Below are 23,727 nucleotides of genomic sequence, written 5' to 3'. Positions count from 1 at the left end.
ACAACAGACATGATTGATTACATTTGTCTAAATGTCATTTGCTCTCCACCAATCACTCCACAGCCAGGCTGTGGTGAGGCAAGTGTTTAGTCATTAAGCTAGCTGTGACTCAATGCATAGCATGCTTGCCTCTGAGTCAGAAGGTTGTGGATTCAAAACCTACTCCAATGATTGGAGCTCAAAATCTAGGTTGACACTCCAGTGCTAGTGCTGCACTGTCGGAGGTGCTGTCTTTCAAGTGAGACATTAAACAGAGGCCTAGTCTGCTCTCTCAGATGATTGTAAAAGATCCCCTGGATTTGAAGAAGAGTGGAGAAGGGAGAAATTCTCCCTGGTGTCCTGGATAACATTTATTCCACAGCCAACATCACTGAAAACAAATTATCTGGTCATTATCATGTTGCTGTTTGTGGGAATTTGCCATGCACAATATGGTTGTCACATTTGCTACATTACAGCAGTGACTACACATTAGAAGTACTTTGTTGGCTATAAAGTATTTTGGGATGTCCTGAGGTTGTGAAAGGTATTGTTTAAATGCAAGTCTTTCAGGCGAGATCATTCCAGAATCATCCATTTTACGGTAAACGATAGACCACATTTGTATGTCAGAACCTCAGGCTGTTGCTTCTGGAACCTGCTGAGGAATCCAGTTTCTGGTAAGAGAATTGCGACCAGGGGAATTTTAATCTCCTAAAACAGGCAGCTTTGTGTTGGATGGGATGTTAAAATGTAAAGAACCTAAAAGTCAAACCCAATTTGCCTCAAACCTGCCCACTCCCAGGAGGAGGGGGTTTCGGATGAACAACTTACTCCTGGAAGGCAGGTGGCTCATTAAATATTTTAACGGGGTTAAGTGCTTTATATTATATCTCTCTCCCAGGTTTAATGCTGACCGGCCAGATTACCCAGTGGGTCAGAAGCAGTAGCAATTCTTCCACTGCCTCCCACGCTAACCTGCTTCCCTCTCCACGATCGAACCCATCCCTCCACCCTGTGATTTAAACTCCTCGTGATCATAACTCCCTGATCACTGACACACCCGCCACCCCCCCCTCCCCATAGATCATACCCCCATAACCAAACCCCCTTGTGATCACTGACCCACCTACCTCTGTCCCCCACCTCTCTCCAACCACCTGTGATGACCCCCCCTACACTCCAAGCCCCACACTATCTATCCCTTTACTCCTCGCAACCGCTACCCCAGGAGTAGAAATTTTTTGTTGTTGTTTATTCATAGGATGTCAGCATCGCTGGCAAGACCAGCATTTATTGCTCATCCCTAATTGCCCTTGAGAAGGTGATGGTTTTTAGAACATTTAGAACATTACAGCGCAGTACAGGCCCTTCGGCCCTCGATGTTGCGCCGCCCTGTGAAACCATCTGACCTACACTATTCCATGTTCATCCATGTGTCTATCCAATGTCCACTTAAATGCCCTTAAAGTTGGCGAATCTACTACTGCTGCAGGCAGGGCGTTCCACACCCTTACTACTCTCTGAGTAAAGAAACTACCTCTCACATCTGTCCGATATCTATCACCCCTCAACTTGAAGCTATGTCCCCTCGTGTTTGCCATCACCATCCGAGGAAAAAGACGCTCACTATCCACCCTATCTAACCCTCTGATTATCTTATATGTCTCTATTAAGTCACCTCTCCTCCTCCTTCTCTCCAACGAAAACAACCTCAAGTCCCTCAGCCTTTCCTCGTAAGACCTTCCCTCCATACCAGGCAACATCCTAGTAAATCTCCTCTGCACCCTTTCCATAGCTTCCACATCCTTCCTATAATGCGGTGACCAGAACTGCACGCAATACTCCAGGTGCGGTCTCACCAGAGTTTTGTACAGCTGCAGCATGACATTGTGGCTCCGAAACTCGACCCCCCTACTAATAAAAGCTAACACACCATATGCCTTCTTAACAGCCCTATTAACCTGGTTAGCAACCTTCAGGGATTTATGCACCTGGACACCAAGATCTCTCTGTTCATCTACAGTACCAAGAATCCTCCCATTAGCCCAGTACTCTGCATTCCTGTTACTCCTTCCAAAGTGAATCACCTCACACTTTTCCGCATTAAACTCCATTTGCCATCTCTCAGCCCAGCTCTGCAGCCTATCTATGTCTCTCTGTACCCGACAACATCCTTCGGCACTATCCACAACTCCACCGACCTTAGTGTCATCTGCAAATTTACTAACCCACCCTTCTACACCCTCTTCCAGGTCATTTATAAAAATGACAAACAGCAGTGGCCCCAAAACAGATCCTTGCGGTACACCACTCGTAACTAAACTCCAGGATGAATATTTGCCATCAACCACCACCCTCTGTCTTCTTTCAGCTAGCCAATTTCTGATCCAAAGCTCTAAATCACCTTCAACCCCATACTTGCGTATTTTCTGCAATAGCCTACCGTGGGGAACCTTATCAAACGCCTTACTGAAATCCATATACACCACATCCACTGCTTTACCCTCATCCACCTGTTTGGTCACCTTCTCGAAAAACTCAATAAGGTTTGTGAGGCACGACCTACCCGTCACAAAACCGTGCTGACTATCTCTAATGTACTTATTCTTTTCCAGATGATTATAAATCCTGTCTCTTATAAACTTTTCCAACATTTTACCCACAACCGAAGTAAGGCTCACAGGTCTATAATTACCAGGGCTGTCTCTACTCCCCTTCTTGAACAAGGGGACAACATTTGCAATCCTGCAGTCTTCCGGCACTATTCCTGTCGACAATGACGACATAAAGATCAAGGACAAAGGCTCTGCAATCTCCTCCCTAGCTTCCCAGAGAATCCTAGGATAAATCCCATCTGGCCCAGGGGACTTATCTATTTTCACACTTTCCAAAATTGCTAACACCTCCTCCTTGTGAACCTCAATCCCATCTAGCCTCGTAGCCTGAATCTCAGTATTCTCAACAACATTTTCTTTCTCTACTGTAAATACTGACGCAAAATATTCATTTAACACTTCCCCTATCTCCTCTGATTCCACACACAACTTCCCACTACTATCCTTGATTGGCCCTAATCTAACTCTAGTCATTCTTTTATTCCTGATATACCTATAGAAAGCCTTAGGGTTTTCCCTGATCCGATCCACCAATGACTTCTCGTGTCCTCTCCTTGCTCTTCTTAGCTCTCCCTTTAGATCCTTCCTGGCTAGCTTGTAGCTCTCAAGCGCCCTAACTGAGCCTTCACGTCTCATCCTAACAAAAGCCTTCTTCTTCCTCTTGACAAGCGCTTCAACTTCTTTAGTAAACCACGGCTCCCTCGCACGACAACTTCCTCCCTGCCTCACAGGTACATACTTATCAAGGACACGCAGTAGCTGCTCCTTGAATAAGCTCCACATTTCGATTGTTCCCATCCCCTGCAGTTTCCTTCCCCATCCTACGCATCCTAAATCTTGCCTAATCGCATCATAATTTCCTTTCCCCCAGTTATAATTCTTGCCCTGCGGTATATACCTGTCCCTGCCCATCGCTAAGGTAAACCTAACCGAATTGTGATCACTATCACCAAAGTGCTCACCTACATCTAAATCTAACACCTGGCCGGGTTCATTTCCCAGTACCAAATCCAATGTGGCATCGCCCCTGGTTGGCCTGTCCACATACTGTGTCAGAAAACCCTCCTGCACACACTGGACAAAAACTGACCCATCTAAAGTACTCGAACTATAGTACTTCCAGTCGATATTTGGAAAGTTAAAGTCCCCCATAACAACTACCCTGTTACTCTCACCCCTGTCGAGAATCATCTTCGCTATCCTTTCCTCTACATCTCTGGAACTATTCGGAGGTCTATAAAAGACTCCCAACAGGGTAACCTCACCTCTCCTGTTTCTAACCTCAGCCCATACTACCTCAGTAGCCGAGTCCTCAAACGTCCTTTCTGTCGCTGTAATACTCTCCTTGATTAACAATGCCACACCCCCCCCTCTTTTACCATCTTCTCTGTTCTTACTGAAACATCTAAATCCCGGAATCTGCAACATCCATTCCTGCCCCTGCTCTACCCATGTCTCCGAAATGGCCACTACATCGAGATCCCAGGTACCAACCCATGCTGCAAGCTCACCCACCTTATTCCGGATGCTCCTGGCGTTGAAATAGACACACTTTAAACCAGGTTCTTGCTTGCCAGTGCCCTCTTGCGTCCTTGTAACCATATCCCTGACCTCACTACTCTCAACATCCTGTACACTGGCACCACAATTTAGGTTCCCATTCCCCTGCTGAATTAGTTTAAACCCCCCCGAAGAGCACTAGCAAACCTCCCCCCCAGGATATTGGTACCCCTCTGGTTCAGGTGAAGACCATCCTGTTTGTAGAGGTCCCACCTACCCCAGAAAGAGCCCCAATTATCCAGGAAACCAAAACCCTCCCTCCTGCACCATCCCTGCAGCCACGTGTTCAACTCCTCTCTCTCCCTATTCCTCGCTTCGCTATCACGTGGCACGGGCAACAACCCAGAGATAACAACTCTGTTTGTTCTCGCTCTAAGCTTCCACCCTAGCTCCCTAAATTTCTGTCTTAAATCCCCATCTCTCTTCCTACCTATGTCGTTGGTGCCTATGTGGACCACGACTTGGGGCTGCTCCCCCTCCCCATTAAGGATCCCAAAAACACGATCCGAGACATCACGAACCCTGGCACCTGGGAGGCAACATACCAACCGTGAGTCTCTCTCGTTCCCACAGAACCTCCTATCTGTTCCCCTAACTATGGAGTCCCCAATGACTAATGTTCTGCTCCTCTTCCCCCTTCCCTTCTGAGCAACAGGGACAGACTCTGTGCCAGATATCTGTACCCCATTGCTTACCCCTGGTAAGTCGTCCCCCGCAACAGTATCCAAAACGGTATACCTGTTGTTGAGGGAAACGGCCACAGGGGATCCCTGCACTGCCTGCTGGTTCCCTCTCCTTCCCCTGACGGTAACCCATCTACCTACTTCTTTTACCTGAGGTGTGACTACCTCCCCATAACTCCTCTCAATAACCTCCTCCGCCTCCCGAATGATCCGAAGTTCATCCAGCTCCAGCTCCAGTTCCCTAACGCGGTTCTCGAGGAGCTGGAGTTGGGTGCACTTCCCACAGATGCAGTCAGCAGGGACACTCTTGGCGACCCTTACCTCCCACATTCTGCAGGAGGAACATGCAACTGCCTTAACCTCCATTCCCACTATTCCAAATTCCCAACAAATCTACTGAAAAACAAAAAGTCAAAACTTGTTAGGTTAGCAATCCAACGGACAGAACTTCCTAAATAAAAAGCTTACCTTATCAACACACCAGAGTACTTTTTTTATGGTTAGAGGAGGAGGGTGGGTGGGAGACACTACATGATGAGCTGCCTTCTTGAACCGCTGCTGTCTGTAAGGCGCGGGGACACCCACAGTGCTGTTAGGGAGGGAGTTCCAGGATTTTGACCCAGCAACTATGACGGAATGGCGATATCGTTCCAAGTCAGGATGGAGTGTGACTTGGAGGGGAACGTGCAGATGGTGGTGTTCTCATACATCTGCTGCCCTTGTCATTCCAAATGGTAAATCGCAAGTTTGGAAGGTGCTGTCGAAGAAGCCTTGCCAAGTTGCTGCAGTGCATCTTGTAGGTGGTACACACTGCTGTCATGATGTGCCAATGGTGGAGGGAGTAAATGTTAAAGATGGTGGATGGGGTGCTGATCAAGTGGGCTGCTTTGTCTTGGATGGTGTCAAGTTATTTGAGTGTTGTTGGAGCTTTACTCATCCAGGCAAGTGGAGAGTATTCCATCACACTCCTGACTTGTGCCTTGTAAATGGTGAAAAGGCATTGGGGAGTGAGGAGGTGAGTTACTTGACGCAGAATCCCCAGCCTGTAAACTGCTGTTGTAGCAAAGTATTTATATGACCCATCCAGTTAAGTTTCTGGTCCATGGTGACTCCCAAGATGTTGTGAGTGGGGGATTGTTACCATCTCCAACCCTGATTCTCATTGACTTCAATATTACTAGGGGTCCTTGATGCCACACTCGGTGAAATGCTGTCTTGATGTCAAGGGCAACACTCTCACCTCATTTCTGGAATTCAGCTCTTTTGTCCATATTTTAACCAAGGCTGTAATGTGGTCTGGAGCCCAGTGGGCCTGGTGGACCTACTCCTAGGCTGCGGCCTCTTCTGGAGCATTCCCGTCTAACAGGGAGTCAAGTCTGCCAATCAGGCTGGCTTCCAGGTGGGGAATCTATTTTTTTTTAAAAATGAGCTAAATGCCACAGCGATGGGAAACCTGGACCAGAACCCCTCCCCCAACTGCCTCCCTCTCTAGCTTGGAAACCCTGCCCAATACATATTGGGGCCGAGGTCTCTCTGAAGTGGGTGGTGAGGGGAAGGGGTGGTGAGGGGAAGGGGCTCTGTGGCTTTGTGTGTTACTATCACCAACCACTTTCAGCTCTGGTATCTACATATGAATCCAGCCCAAATCAGCTCTATTATTCAGCTTTTCAATTAAAATGAGCTTGTAATCAATCTAGTCTTGTGGTGTTTAAGATGATTAAAGGCGTTGATAGGGTAGAGAGAGGGAAACTATTTCCTCTGGTGCAGGAGTCCAGAACAAAGTGGCATAACCTTAAAATTAGAGCTAGGGTATTCAGGGGTGATGTCAGGAAGCACTTCCTCACACAAAAGGGTGGTGGAAAATCTGGAACTCCCCCCAAACAACTGAGGCTGGAGGTCAATTGAAAATTTCAAAACTGAGATGGATAGATTTCTGTTAGGTAAGGATATTAAGTGATATGGTACAAAGGCGGATAAATGGAGTTAAGATACAAACCAGCAATGATCTATTTGAATGTAATATTAGTAACACGCTCAAGGGGCTAAATGGTCCACACCTGTTCCTAAAGGGTGTACTGGCTATACTTGCGTACAATGCAGTAGCTTCAAAATGGGCTCCAAAGATTAAATTCTGAAACCCTTGAACTGCTAGACAGTTGGTGAATGACAAATGCGCTGTGCAGCTGATACATTTAACTCAGCCATCAATAACCCAGTGAAAAGATAGGCCTCTGATAATTAAAGATCCTTGTCACATGACATCCCATCCTCCTGGCAACACACACATCCACTTTTACGGGAATAAATCAAATCTTGAGAGCTTGCCTTGGACAACTGCATACCAGAGATGTTTTATTGGTCCACTTAGATAATTAGTGCTATCTGGAGCTTTTTCTTCCCTCTCTCCTTAATTTGATTTAAGTGCAGATTATAATTCATGGGGTGGAGAGTTCTGGCTCAGAACTGCAGCATGAAGCATTATGGGATGATGTCATTCTCATTCTGGAGACGAGATCCGATAGCAAATTTTGACCTCAGAATTCCTGACAAGAACAGGAACTGTCACATCCACTCCTTTGCAGCAAAAGAGACCTCGGGTTTGAATTTACAACACAACCCCTCGCTCTAAAGAAAGTCAAATTGTGCATTGCCATATCACAGCGGAGTTGTCAGTTCAGGAGCTGGGATCAATCCTGCTAGCAGGGGCTTTCCCTCAATCTTTGTTCTCACAAAGTGGAGGAAGATTGGGAGAGGAACAGCCAGTAAAGGGATGAGTGAAACCTGGGGACTTATGGAGGGTAAATAGTGACAGACTGTCTCCACTGGTGGGCAAATGGGGATCTCAGGACTAGAGACTGAGGCTTCTCACTGGGAGAGAGGTTTAACATCTCATTTGAAAGACTAATGGTGTAGCACTCTATTTTTATTGTTATGGAAACATAAGCCTAGGTTTTTGTGCTGAAGTCCCTGGAATAGGACTTGAATCTATAACCTTCTGACTTAGAAGTTAAAGTGCTACCCACTGAGCTACAGCAGACCCCTGGTTGAAGTTAGTTGTGGTCAGTTACTTCCATTAGTTGACATGCAAAATAGTTTTTAACCAGCTAGCACAAACACTTCTATTCAGCAAACAATTTCGGTTATGTCATGAAATGTTGCTCTGCAGTTTATTCAGTAAACCACTTTTCATTCTATACCCAATCTCCCATTGAGAAAACAAATGAGAGAGAAAGAGAAGGAGCGAGTGAGCATGGCAATCTTTTTATCACCTTGCTGCTCCTGTTGGAAAGCCTGACTGATAGATGGATGTGAAGATAATGAGAGAGGAAAACCAACCAGCATCTCTACTAATTACAGCATCACATTGGTCAGGGGCCCTTTTGCAAGTTATTTTCTAATAATTACAGACAACTTTCCGTTTCAAGGCTTCTGTCAGTCTTGATAAAGACTTCCAGTTCTCACAAATGGTCTGACTGATGAAGGATTTGTGCAGCCCCAACTACTCTTGGCTGCTGTCCATATCAAACACACACACACAAACACCTATCAGACTGATGGATTTATTTTTCTGACAGCACTGTGGTACTGGAAATTAAATCATGAAAAATATGCTAAAACTGTACAGTACCTGTATCCTTACAGGGTAGATACACATCCTAGAATTTAAGAAGCTTACAGTGCAAAAAGAGGCCATTCGGTCCATCGTGCCTGTGCCAACTCTTTGAAAGAGCTTTCCAATTAGTCCCACTCCCCTGAATTTTTTCCCTATAGCCCTGCTATCTTTCCTTTTTATGTATTTATTCATTTCCCTATTGAAAGTTACTATTGAATCTGCTTCCATCATCCCATCAAGCAGTACATTCCAGATCACAACAATTCATTGTGTAAAAAATTTCTCCTCATCTGTCATCTGGTTCTTTTGCCATTTATCTTAAACCTGTGTTCTCTGCTTACTGATCCTTCTGCCATTGGAAACAGTTTCTCCTTATTTACTCTATCAAAACTCCGCATCATTTTTAACACCTCTATTAAATCTCCCCTTCATATTCTCTACTCTAAGGAGAACAATTCTTGTTTCTCCAATCTTTCCACATAACCTCAGTCCCTCTCCCTGGTAGCATTCTGGCAAATCTTCTCCCCAAGGCCTTGCCAATCTTCGTAAAGTGTGGTGCCCAGAATTGGAACAATACTCCAGCTGAACCCTATATAGTGATTTATAAAAAATTAGCATAAGTTCCTTGCTTTTGTATTCCATGTCTCCATTTAACACTGCAGAGTCCCTAATCAGTTGCTGTAAAGCTCCTCACATATCTCTGCCACCCATACAACAAGTCAGTGAACTATGTTGGACAGACATGCAATTACTGGAATTGAGCATATCATCTTAGAGACAGGCCACACTAATAGCTCAGGCCTATTCAACCAGAGATTTCAAATTTAACAAGAAGGGATCATTTAAGTTACAATCTTAATTGTTAATTCAGTTGTAACAACACAATCGCTATTCAGTCCTGCGCATGGATTAAGTGGGGTCAGTCGAAGAATAATGCATTCCTGTCTCAAGCATAAAAATGCAAAGCGCATCCCAGTCACATCTGTTAATGCTACGTCTATTTCGAGTCATGGGTGTCCGTGTATTCATTTTGTTTCTGAACTCATTGCGAGCTTTTGCTTCTTTTATTCAGCCGCTTCTGAGTTTTTGTTGAACTCACAGCAACTTGCATTTATATAGCATCTTTAATGTAGTAAAATGCCCCAAGACACTTCACAGGAGTAGTATCAAACAAAATTTTCACACTGAGCCACATATTAGGGCTGATGACTAAAAGCTTGATCAAAGAGAGTTTAATTACTCAAATTTCAAACATTTTGAAACTTGCAAGCAGGAATTTGACAGTCAGCCACGTCTGTTAACAGCCTCGTCACATGTGTTGCCAGAACACACTGATATTAAGATATCAGCCGCGTGGAAATTTCATTTGTAAGACAAATTAAGGAAATAATATCCTTGTTCTAATAGCTCATGTAAAAGTAATCAACAATGCAATCCCCCTGTAATACTCTGAAACATCAAACCTTTGCACCAAACAACTGCCATCACTCAATGGTTTCTCCTTATCCCATCCGATTCGATGACCATAATCCGATCATCTAATAGATAGGAAGAACTCCATTGGCAGGAGGATCAGTAACCTGAGGACACAGACATAAGATAACTGGCAATAAAAAATGGGGAAGATGAGAAGAGTTGCTTTTCTGAAGCAAGTTGTTAACATTTGGAATGCGCTGCCTGAAAGAGTGGTGGAAGCAGATTCAATAGTAACTTTCGAAAGGGAATTGGATAAATACTTGAAAAAGAAAGAATGCAGGGCTATGGGGCAAGAGCCGGGTGAGTGGAACTAATTGAGTAAAAGCCTGCACTGACGCAATGGGCCAAATGGCCTTTCTATGCCCTATGTTTTATGATTCTAAAGGAATAAGATGGTAATCCAGAAAAATAGGAACTTCCAATGTCCACAAGTCCATGTTATTGCTTGTGAAACTGACTTCAATACCAAGCCAATGACAACTTTGCCTTTCAATTTAACTCACTGTTGGTTTAACGCTAAACTCCAAACTACAGCCAGCCATAGTGCCTATCAATTAGTGCTACCAACTGTCAGTCTGATGCTGATGTCCCAGTGAGTGGGATTTTAGCCTTGACTTTATCACACAGAGCAATCACTCCAGTAATTTCAACCTGAGCTGTAGATTACAGAGAATCACCAACATTTCTTTCTGTCTCCTCCTCAGGTGAGCAGACATGACACCGAAAGGATAAGATTGAGCAAAGAAAGTACATTTGAATCCACGCCAAACGCAGATGGATTAAACTCACTTCCCGCCACCCCTTTTAAAATAACAACTCAAAGGTCAGATTGAGAGATTTTTTTTTATGGGATGTGGGCAACGCTGGCTGGACCAGCATTTATTGCCCATCTAATTACCCTTGAGAAGGTGTTGGTGAGCTGCCTTTTTTAACTGCTGCAGTCCTTGGGATGTAGGTTACAGGCCTGCTACCCGACCCGAACCCAACGAGACCCCGACGACATGTGTCGGGTTCAAGTCGCTTCGGGCCCCTCATCCGGGTCTGGCTTTCGGGCTCGGCTCGGGTCGGGCTGAGTCTGGGTCGGGCCCGGCACACACGGTAAGTGCTCTGTTGGTAAGTATTGAAATAAAAAAACTTACCTGAGCTGGGAGTCCAGGACGTCATGCAGGAAAACTGAGTCTGCGCAGTGAGCGAGTGACGTCACTATGACGTCATCACGCATGCGCTGAAGCTTCCTGCAGGTTCGGTATCAGGAAGGTAAATAAAGGGATGGTTGGGTCAGGTCAGGTCGAGTTGGGGCGGGTCGGGTCGGGCTTGGGCTGGGTCAGGCTCGGGTCCACTGAGGGTTGGTCGGGTTCAGGTCAGGTGCCTTTTCTTGACCTGAGCAGGCCTTTAATATAGGTACACCCACAGTGCTGTTAGGAAGGGAGTTCCAGGAGTTTGACCCAGCGATAGTGAAGGAACAGCGATATAGTTCCAAGATAGGATGGTGTGTGGCTTGGAGGGGATCTTGCAGGTTGCAGGTTTGGAAGGTGCTGTTGAAGGAGCCTTGGTGAGTTGCTGCAGTGCACCTTATAGATGGCACACACTGCTGCCACGGTGCTTTGGTGGTGGAGGGAGTGAATGTTGAAGGTGGTGGATGAGGTGCCAATCAAGCGGGCTGCTTTGTCCTGAATGGTGTCGAGCTTCTTGAGTGTTGTTGGAGCTGCACCCATCCTGGTAAGTGGAGAGTATTCCATCTGACTCCTGACTTGTGCCTTGTAGATGGTGGACAGGTATTGTGGAACCATGCCTCTGTTTATATTATACTCAACCCTGGCTCTGATATAAAAATGGTTAAAAAGTGCTTTAAAATGGGTGGTGTCTGTGGGTTCCCCCTCCACTATATACGTAGAGGGGGAGCTCCCTCCATTTTATATGTAGAGAGGAAGAGTGTGTATCTTTGTCACTGGTCCCAAAACATTACCCCAGCGTCCCCACACAGCCTGTCTCCCTGTCCCCCTACTTCTCAAGTGTCTCAGGGTCTCCTGGCACTTTCTATCTTTCTACTTCTATCTCTATCCCTCTCTATCTCTTTGTTCTCTCTCAGTTTCTATCTCTCTGTTGCTCTGCCTCTTTCCCTCTCTGTCTATCACTCTCTCCCGTATATTGGCTATCATTAGGAGCTGAGTTAAATCACAGACAAAATAAATACTTCTTCTATCTGACACAGCATAAAAAGCAAAATCTGTGGTATTTTATGTCTGTATTCATACAACATAGACAGCAAGGTATATTATATGATGGGATACTGCAAATCGATTTACACTAGTTCTGTAGGACAAACAATTTAAAAACAATTATTCATAAGTCCTGTCCTACTCAACTACAGATTCGACCCAATAAGGAAATAAATGCCAACACTCATCAGTTTGTTGGAGTACCTTAAGCTTTACTCTGTATGGATTTCAAAAATTAAACAAAACATACACTACTCATAGGTTAGGTTATGTAGAATTCCAGTAAAATAGCACTAAAATCCCAGTGACTATTACAGTAAAAATCAATGCTGCAAATGATGCCCACGGACTCTCACCTAGTCTGTGTCTTTAATCTCACCAAGTTCCCACTGATAAATGATCAGTCATTCAGGAGGGATCTTCTTCCAATAGCTGGCCAGGCTATCTTGACTGCAGTGCCAGATATAGGAAAGGGACCCCCCTTAGATCCAGGATTGACCCTCACTCTCCCCTCATGCATGATGTCACTGGGGTCAGTGTTAGTTTCTCTCGCTGCATGATCAATCACTGTGTGTGAGCAATGTCTTTTCACGGCGCAGTGGTTAGCACCGCAGCCTCACAGCTCCAGCGACCCGGGTTCAATTCTGGGTACTGCCTGTGTGGAGTTTGCAAGTTCTCCCTGTGTCTGCGTGGGTTTCCTCCGGGTGCTCCGGTTTCCTCCCACATGCCAAAAGACTTGCAGGTTGATAGGTAAATTGGCTATTATAAATTGCCCCTAGTATAGGTAGGTGGTAGGGAAAATATAGGGACAGGTGGGGATGTGGTAGGAATATGGAATTAGTGTAGGATTAGTATAAAATGGGTGGTTGATGGTCGGCACAGACTCGGTGGGCCGAAGGGCCTGTTTCATTGCTGTATCTCTAACTAACTATACCCCCATCCCACTGCACACGACCCCACACACACATTGCATTTGCTTGTACATTCCAAGCCTCACCCGTACCTAATCTCTTGTAATGAAAGACTCCATTTTATTATTGGGATTATATATTGAGTGTGATTAAGGGGCAACAGTCAAATACATGGAAAAACATGGTATATAAAATAATTAACCTGGTTGTCTGATCTTCCTGTTTATGACAGAAATGCAAAACATACAAAATTGACAAAGAGAAAAAGATCAGTTAATCCATCAAGCCTGCCTCACACTCAGCGGCTGGAGCAGCCTGTCTAGACAGCCACCCCTCTGGCTTCACCGCAGCCATGTAATTTCCTGAGAGAGGCCACAACTAGAGGAAAAACCTAGAGCTAGTAGAGGAATAAATTCCTTTCCGAGCCCTCTAGGTGATAAAAACCAGTCCAGGAGATAACACGGACCAAGTGTTACGCATAACGACACTTACCTATTATATGATGCGATCTCTGTCCCAGTCAGGAACTGGTCCAGCTCCGTCTTGAAGACATACAGAGGGTCAGCACCCAGCACACCAGCCAGTAATGTATTCCAAACTCACTTAAAAGGAGTCTAGTTGGAAAGGCAGTCATGAGAGCAGGAGGTGAATCTCATGGTGTGAAAGGGTGTGTGGTGATGGTGGAGAAACTCGAGAGAGACATGGGCATTCAGGGCTCAGGTAGCTGCCTATCGATCTGTTGCAAACAGCGATGCACCATCTCCTGTTTTGTGTCACATAAAATGGGTTCACTTACTCATCTAAAGAGTAAGGGAAACAAATGCCTTTTTTTCCAATTACCTGGCTTCCCCAGCTTTGCACTAACAAGGGAAGAAAGAAGGAACTTGCATTTTTAAAGCACCTTTCACAACCTCAGGACATCCCAAAGCACTTTACAGCCAATGAAGTACTTTTGAAGTGTAGTCACCGTTGTAATGTAGGAAACACAGCAGCCAATTTTCACACAGCGAGATCCCACAAACAGCAATGTGATAACGGCCAGATAATCAGTTTTCAGTGATGCTGGTTGAGGGATAAATATTGGCCTGGACACCAGGGAGAACTCCCCTGCTCTTCTTCAAAATAATGGCATGGGATCTCCAGTATCCACCTCAGAGGGGAAACAGGGACCTCAGTTCAACATCTCATCCAAATGTTGTTACCCCTGACAGTGCAGTACTGTTCTGGAGTGTCAACTTAGATCTGTGTTTATAAGTCTCTGGAGTGGGCTTGAACCGACAACCTTCTGGCCTCAGAGGCAAGAATGTTACCACTGAGGACAACAGCCTTTGGGGCAGCACTTCCCAGGCCTCTGCCAGTGCAAACTAGATCTCACCCCTGGAAGATCCCAGACAACAGGCCAGTGACAATTCTGAATGTCTTTTCCTGTTTACCAAAGTAGCTTGGTCAAATGCTAAATATAACCCTTGATGATATTTTGACATTCTTTCTTTGGAGTGGTGCTGAAGGCAGCTCCATCTCTATCTCAATTTCATACTGACCACCACAGTGCAGCACTGAGGGAATGTTACACTTTTGGAGGTGCCTTATTTTGGTTGAGACCTTAAATCTACTCTCTCAGTGACAGCACTTGAAAAAAGTAATTCATTGGCTGTGAAGCTCTGTAGGCTGTCTGAGGTTACAAGAGGTGCTGTATAAATGCCAGGCTTTCTTTTTGTTTAAAAGTATCCCAACTGAATTTGCTCAGAAATGCGATTAGTCCAGTGAAGATGCCTCAAACGGAATTGATTTTAAAGCTAATGTTTCAGCTATGTATAACAAGGTTCTCTCGGATTTCTCCAAACTCACTGCAGCAGAAATATTTTATAGATTCCAGACAGAAAAAAATCAATGATTGTTCTTCATATAAAATCCATGACTACTCTCTATTGTATTCCTTTCGCTTACTGTCAGTCGATTTAAAGGGACACTGTTGGTTGACCAGTTCTCCAGACAGAGTTCCATTCCACCTCACACCATTGCAAAAGAAAGACTTGCATTTATATAGCGCCTTTCACAACCTCAGGATGTCCCAATGCGCTTTGCAATCAATTAGGTACTTTTGAAGTAAACTCACTGTTGTGATGTAGGAAATGGGGCAGCCAATCTGTGCACAGCAAGCTCCCACAAACAGCAATGTAATAATGATCAGATTGTCTGTTTTTTGGGCGTTGGTTAAAGAAACTGGGGTAAACAGCCCTCTAGGTTTCCACAAGATGGTTTCAAGGACCAATGTGTAGGCAAAAGTAATATTTCTTTCTGGCCCAAAGAAATATGACGACACTCATTCTCAAATCGGCACAGTCAAGGTAGAGTGAGGTCACTGGAAAGTGGGCAGCAACTTTAAAAAGGACAAGTTGTTATAAAGCAGAGCGCGGAGGTGAAGGATGCACTTGGAGACAGTCAGTGATGCATGGAGATAGTCCTGGCAACTCACCTGCTGACAGTAAGGACATGATTTCTGGGCATGTCCCTGTTCCCCTCTGAGGGTGGCGGGTGGGGGGGTGGGTGATGGTGTTAATGGTTAATAGGATGAGTTGCATCCTGGCCTTCCAACCCACTGCCCCCCAACCCCCCCCCCCCCCCCAACTCATCACCCCATGGATCTGTGGATCTGGCCTCTGCCACAGGCTCTGCCTTCCCTGACTTTGGCTGTGCTAGGGTCACTATTTAGTCATCTGCAGGCAACCAGTCCAATAACCTGTGAGGGAGGCGGTCAGGCCCGGCAGCTCATTGCGCAGTGCCTCCCGAGAACTTGGGAATTAATGTGGGGCTGGTTCACAATATAACTGATCAAAGCATCCACTTCTTAGGCAAAAGCAAATTACTGCAACTGCAGATATACTGGAAAATAGCAGGTCAGTCAACATTTATAGGAAGAACATGCAACATTTCTTCAGAAGGGGTTGGGTATCAGATCCTTTATTCACCCACCTGGGGGTATCTGATGATATGGTCACCTAATTGCGCTTGGGGTATTATGGCTTACTCACCATTTGAGTGAAGGCTGGGATTGTTTTTATATATATTTTGATTCTTGAGATGCGGGCAAGGCTGGCATTGCTGGGTGGCAGAACTCACGACGGGACAATCTGCTACATACCTGTGGGCTACAAACTGCTTTAGTGAGAATATTGAAACTAAATTACCGCCCTCCCATCAAAGCTATTGGAAGAGCTCTTTGACGTGTCATCAGACAACTCCCTCAGCACCAAATTCAGTGAAATGCTGGAGACATTGCTTCTTCTGCAGCACTGAGTGTTGCTCCCATTCAGTACATCCTGCTTATGCAGAGCTGGATTTTCAGCAATGACATCAATGAAAACAAGGTACCGATCAAGGATAAACATTGACCATGACATGTGTGTGTGCTTGTCGTAGATACCTCCACGTTTTGACAGAATTGTTGCTCAGCACAGCAACGTTTCACATTAAGTAAGTAAAACAACAATAAAACTAAATGTATGTTTAATAACGTAACTAATTTTTATACAGAAAAAATACTTGCATTGTGTTGCGGGGGGTGGGGGATCTGTGGAATTTTAACAATAAAGGAGGGGCCCTCAGGAACCCCTCAGTTAAAGGATAAATATTGAACAGGATACCAGAGAGAACACCACTGTTCGTTTTTAAAACAGTGTTGTGGTATCCTTTACATCTACCTGAGAGCAGATAGAGCCTCCATTTAATGCCTTATTTGAAAGACAGCAACACACTCCCACAGTAACACACTGGAGTACTAGCCTAGGTTATATACACAATTTCTAGAGTGGGACTACAAACATAAAACCTGCTAATTCAGAGGGGCGAGTACTACCCACTGAGCCACAGCTGTCACCTTATTCCAACTGTGGTAGATGGGAGGAGTCAGCTGGCCTACATCCAGACACCAAGGTGAAAGGCAGCAGAAGGCAAATGCACTAATAGAGCAGGAGATAAGGCATGGCAAATCTTTAAGTAATGATTTCATCTGGGCTATAAAGATTAGTGGGGACGGAGAAAACCAAGGGAGGTAAGGGTTTCTGTAGCTTCGAGATAATGCAGCTGTATGACTGTTAGTCATGGCTCAGTTGGTAGCACTCTCATCTCTGAATCAGTAGGCTTTCTGTTTGTCGTCCCACTCTAGAAATTGTGTATATAATCAAGTCAGAAGATTGTAGGTTCAGGTCCCACTCCAAGACTTAAATGTGAAAATCTAGGCTGATGCTCCAGTGCAGTACTAAGGGAATGCTGCACTGTTGGAGATGTTTTCTTTCAGATAAGATGTTAAACCAAGATCCCATGGCACTATTTTGAAGAAGAGCAGGGGAGGTATCCCCGGTGTCCTGGCAAATATTTATCCCTCAATCAACAGCACAAAAATAGATTTATCTGGTCATTAATACATTGCTGTGTGTGGGATCTTGCTGTGTGTAAATTGGCTGCTGCGTTTCTCAAAGAATTTCATTGGCTGTAAAATGCTTTGGAACATCCTGAGGTTGTGAAAGGCACTACATCAATGCAAGTCTTTCTTTCTTTTCAGTCTTTTTAAGTAAGGGACAGCAGGGGCTGATTCTGATGTGACCCTTTCATCCTGTGAGAGGTGGAGCGAGCCCAGTCCCTGCCCAATGTAAGCATACGGATCGGTTAAAAGCAGCGGGAGCTTGGTCCAAGAGGTAGGTTTTAAAGAGCTTCTTAAAGGAGACAAAAGAGGCAGCAAGGATTAGGGAGGGAATTCCAGAGCTTAGGGCACAGGCAGTTGAAGGTATGGTCAACGGTGGAGTGTGTTATGAATGCTGGACTTTGTAACATGAGTGTATTTTTAAAACCTTGATTTTTAAAAAAAATTTAAGATGGGCCGGGATTTTATTCTGGCGACCGGGGTCTCAACCTTCAGAAAAAGTGATGCTGAGATCCCCGCATCACCTCTTCTCTGGAAGACCCACCAAATGTAGTGCCAATCAGGCACTTAAGTGGACAGCGGCAGGCCTTCCACAGGATCAAGGACCCCGTAGCCAGAAGTCCTGCCCTTGGAGAGCCTCTGGCCAATCAGAAGCCGACAGCTCTTGCCCTGAGCAGCGCCACCATGGAGGCGGAGGCTGCTGTTGGAGGAGCACCTATCAGAGGCCGAGGATCATCGTTGGACCCAGGCCACAGGTAGGTCAGGGCAGGAGGGCTCTCGCGAGGTGAGGGGTGTGGGGGAAGGGGTGTGTAGGGGGTTTGGTAGCAAGAGTGGATCTCAGCGACCCTCCCTTCCCAATGACGGGTCCCTCGATCAGGCACTAAGTGCCTTTTAACGAGGGACACCCCTCTGGACCAGGAAGCAGCTCGCATGGTTTTTCATGTCATGTTTCCAGTGCAGCAATCGGGCCGCCCGCTGCATGGCCAGTTGTGGCTGTGGTGGGAAAAGGCCCTTGTGGGGTTAATTGCCCAGTTAAGGGCCTCAATTGGCAGCGAGGCAAAAAGGCCCTTCACAGGCCTTCCCATCCTGGGCTAAATTGTGGCAGAGGCACAATCCCCCCTCCATCCCATCTAATTTTATGCTCTTTCGGTCTCCAAACCCACCATGGGGGAGAGTATAAAATTCCCCACATGGAGTCAGAGAAGTCAGGTGACCTCACATCCATTCTGCTTAAAGACAAGACAGGAATCTTGGTTACCAGGACATCAGAGAACCCAGATCAAAAACATTTTTTTGAAAAGAAGAGACTGCAGGGATATAGCACCTGAAGAACAATGGGTTTCACCCTCCCAGACTTTCAAATCATAAAACAAGGAGTCAATGATTCTGAGGGTGCAAATGTGCATGGAAGCTGATAATACCTGGAAACAAGAAAAACCCAGGAGGCACTGCTGACGCCAGACTTGTGGACATTGTATATTGGAAAAGGACTATAGGCTGTTGACTTGTAATTCCAGATAAATTCCAGATAAATTTAACAGATTTTCTGAAGACAGGTAGGCCAGGTTGAAAGTGCTCAGAGAAGTAAGCGAAGAAGACATTGATTTTGAGAAAGGTCTGAGAGATCCAACCCTGTGCAACTGGGAGGAGTTTGGAACTTTTAACCTCAAAGATTTTGCAAATACCTTTCTTTGTAATTTGGGGTATTAGTATTTACAAAGTGTTATTTAGTTAATGGGGATTTATTTTAGTTTAGTTGTTACAATAAAAGTCTTAAAATGTGAACTCTTGTGTAATTCTTTAAATTGGTTTGGGGGTTCATATCTCGTATTTTAATGTTAACACTTTCACTGAGGTCGTAATAGAGTGATAGAAATCAGGGGCATACAACAGGTCAGAATTGTAACAGTCGTTAAGTCCCAATCCACACTCATTTATTAAAGGAGGAAATGAATAGAGTAATCCAACTACTGATATTTAGTGCAGTGATTTATATCATTATTGAAATGTGGTGTGATTCGGGATTTTTAAGCAATATGTGTATGTTGTAAACCTGCAATAATTTCCCTACAAAGCTGAAGTAAAGAGAAAATTATGAATATTACACATTCCAGCACCCGAATGGTGAGACCCAAGGCTCTCCTTAATATCTGACATCGGGTCTCAATTCCATCAAGTCAGCGAGGTGTGAAGTGCAATCGAAGATTGGGACCGCTGCTCAAGTGATCATAGTCACTTCCAACCTGTCACAGAACGAAGCTGCCACATTTCTGCTCCATGTGGTTCACAACCAAAGGACATACGAAGCTATTGGACCATGAGGGGCACAGCTTTGGTTTAATGAAGGAAAGACTTGCACTTATATCGTAACTTTCGCAACCTCAGGACATCCCAAAGCACTTTACAGCCAATGAAGTACTTTTTGAAGAGTAGCCACTGTTGGAATGTGGGAAATGCAACAGACAATTTAAACACAGCAAGCTCCCACAAACAGCAATATGATCTAATCATCTGTTTTTAGTGATATTGGTTGAGAGATAAATATTACCAAGGGTGCCAGGGAGAACTCCCCTCTCTTCTTCGATGGAGTGCCGTGGGATTTTTGATGTCCACCTCAGATGACAGATGGAGCATTGGATTAATGTCTCATCCTAGAGATGGCACCTCTGACATGACCCACAACCTTCTGACTTAGAGGTGACAGTGTTAGCACTGAGCCAGGTACTGTATCTGGAGGAGGGGGGAGTGGGGTGAAGGGGGAGCGAAATGGAACAGCCCATGCCTGGTCTCTGTCATGATAAAACCTCACGCAATGCTACAATGACACATTTGGGGTAAGATTACGCTGTACGATATTTGTCTTGAACAGTTTCATTGGAATGACTATTATCACCTACTGTAACCTCATCCCTAATCATCCACTATTGTATTTATTTTGCACCTTTAACGTAATAAAATTTCCAGAGGCACTTCACCAAGAGCATTATAAAATAAAATATGACAGCAAGCCACATAAGGAGATATTAGGTCAGATGACCGAAGACTTGGTCAAAGAGGTAGGTTTGAAAGGGTGTCTTAAAAGAGGAAAGCAAGGTAGAGAGGTGGAGAAGTGTAGCGAGGGAATTCCAGAGATTAGGATCTAGGCAACTGAAGACATGGCCACCAATGATGGAGCGATTAAAATCAGGGCTGCTCAAGGGGCCAGAATTAGAGGAGCGAAGATAATTGTTGGGCTGGAGGAGATTACAGAGATAGGGGGGGAAAGAGGCCCTGGAGGGATTTGAAAACAAGGATGAGAATTTTAACATTGCTTGACCAAGAACCAATGTAGGTCAGTGAGCACAGGGGTGATAGGAAGTGGGACTTGGTGCGAGTTGAGACACGGGCAGCAGAGTTTTGAATGACTTCAAGTTTGCGGAGGTTCTTCATTCTATTTAAATAAAGGCACCAATTGGTTTAGAATAAATGAAAGTCAAATAAAATTTCCTTGAATTACATTAGTGGGACCATCACAGAATTATTTTATCCCAAATTTAACCCAATTGTGTTTGGCAGGCAAAAAATACTGGTGTGCCAAACAGGTTGAGTATAGACAGTGCACCTTTAAATGTACAAACAGGCTAGAACCAATCAGCCTGTACCACAGTCAGGGCCTAACAAAAGTTTTGTTAATGCATACTTGCAATTATGGAATCTTGACTGACTTTGTTTTCCTTTAGTGAGTAATAAACGCAAGGAATATAAATGGCAGTAATGGCAATCTATGCCCATATGAGGGCAGCACCATCACATCCTTTGTTGTGACTCCAACTCAAGAAGAGCTGACCTGCTAGGGCTTAGTCAGCGGAGGCTTGACTTGGGTCCCTCTGGGCCTACCCTAGACTGCAGGGAACAAGAAAATTAGCGTATAGAGATTTTTCGATTTGAGAATTTTCCCGTGAACCTTTCAGTTTTGGTCAAATTAAGGTGAAATTCCCAGTGATCAAAGGACTTCACTCAAAGGCCAAAATGTGTGGGAATCTGTTAAGGCCCATAGCTATATATAGAAAAAAAAGTCAAAACCCGGGATATCCAGAAATGGCTCAGAAGATTGCAGACAAAAGGAATGAAGAGATTGCATCAATGAATATCTCTTGGGAAAATGAATAAAAATATAGACCAGAGCAGAACAAATCCAAGCCGACCACTAACCACCCCCTCACCCCACCCCAGAAAGTCAAAGCAAAAAAAAAACAAAGACACAACATCTAAAGCTGAATTTCCTTTCTTTTTCTGAACGTATTAATTCATGAACCCGTCAGGTGTTTTGAACACACGAATTTCCAGCCTACCAGAAAACATGAAAGGACTCATATTTATACAGTGACTTTCACGACCTCAGGATGTCCCAAAGCAATTTACAGCCAATGAGGTACTTTTTGAAGTGCAGTCACTGTTGTAATGTAGGAAACCCAGCAGCCAATTTGCGCACAGCAAGCTCCCACAAACAGCAATGTGATAATGACCAGATAACCTGTTTTAGTGATATTGGTTGTGGGATAAATATTGGCCAGGACACCAGGGCAAACTCTTCTTCAAAATAGTGTCAAGGGATCTTTAACTTCCACCTGAAGGGGAAGATTGATAAAAATGGACATACCTGGACTGAAACCTGCCTACCTTGGCTTATCTCAGTCAGCGCCTCATATACACACCCACACAGGGGCAGCTGAAATAAACCGTTAAGGATTTTGGAAAAGTGAAAACTGATCCGAGTTGTAGAGCTGGGGTTGGGCCTGGTAGCTGGCGATAGAATATTCTGGAAGAGTACATTGGCTGATCTGCCCTGAACAACATCAGGTGCCAGGCTGCGAGAAGATCAGCGATACCCTGCTCCAGGTCAGGACAGCAGAAGCCAGCCCACTGAACGCAGGAGACAATAGAGGGCTGAATGGAGGAGCTGGGATTGATGCGATCAGCTGCTCAGGGACATGAAGCAGGAACAACTGGTGTGTAGAGAGGATTCACATCTGCAACACAAACCATAGACGTCTGTTGTAAGTCAAGTCTGTTTGGACATATTCCTGCAAGTCTCTTCACATGATCTCCCACCCCACCTTTTTTCTTAACTACCAGTATTTTTAGGATTAATAAACAAAAGAGTTGGAAGAAAGGGCAAACACACACAATTTTTTTTAATGCCCCACTGATTTTTCTCCTGGGTTTGCTCACTGGAGTGTCCTGGGAGATTTATATATGAATTCCTGCAGACTCCAGGGCAATCCTGGAGGGTTAGCGACCCTCCTTGTACAAGGGGAATGCAGCTCCCACGTGGCATGTGCTGCCCATTCTGATGTCAGAATTCAGCATGTGTTCTGCTCTTTCCTCCGGGCTCTGAATGTTTGTGCCAGCTTTTACATACCCGCGAATGCTAATGGGATTGGCAGGAAATTTCCAACTGCAAAATGAGCGTCTATTTCACTTAAAATTCCAGTGTAACGTTCCCACAGGAAATTCTGGGCCCCAATGTTTCCCCCTATTAGTCATAGATTAACAAGGGACACAATCCCCACAAGGAGCTCCTCTGTTCCTGAAGAATTCCCAGATTCTAATGTCGGATTTTGTTCAACATCGAGAGATAGGAGTGCGGCATCTAATTGTCACACAGCCAGATCACATAACAGCAAATGTGATAATGCTGAGATCATCTGCTTTTTAGTGATGTTGGTTGTGGGATAACTATTAGCCAGGACCCTAGGGAAAACTCCCCTGCTCTTCTTCAGAAAGTGCCTCGGGATCCTTTACATCCACCTGTGAGAACAGATGGGGCCTCGGTTTGCGTCTTACCTGAAAGGCATCACCTCCAACATTGTAGCTCTCCCTCAGTACTGCACTGGGTGTGTCTACCAGGATTACGTTCTCAAGTCTCTGAAATGGGAGTTGGAGACAGGAACTAGTGAGTCAGAGGTGAGAGTGCTACCAACTGAGCTACAGCTGCCACTTAAAACGCAACTTCTTTCACTGATTTCTTCAGGAAAGGGAATCTGTCACCCCTATCCAATCTGGACCTACATGTGACTCCAGTCCCACACTATGTCGTTGACCCTTAATACCCTCAGAGCAACTAGGGATAGGCAGTAAATGCAGCCTTGCCAGTTTCACCCACATCCTGAGAACAAATTAAAAAGTGCAGCATAGATATCAAACTGAAGGCCTGTACGATTTTTCCTGTAGTTTTGGGGTGCATACATTTAGATGATGGTGGAGCC

The sequence above is a fragment of the Heterodontus francisci genome, chromosome 7, assembly GCF_036365525.1.
Source record: "Heterodontus francisci isolate sHetFra1 chromosome 7, sHetFra1.hap1, whole genome shotgun sequence".
Taxonomy (NCBI): Eukaryota; Metazoa; Chordata; class Chondrichthyes; order Heterodontiformes; family Heterodontidae; genus Heterodontus; species Heterodontus francisci.
Note: the sequence above shows the minus strand (reverse complement) of the source record.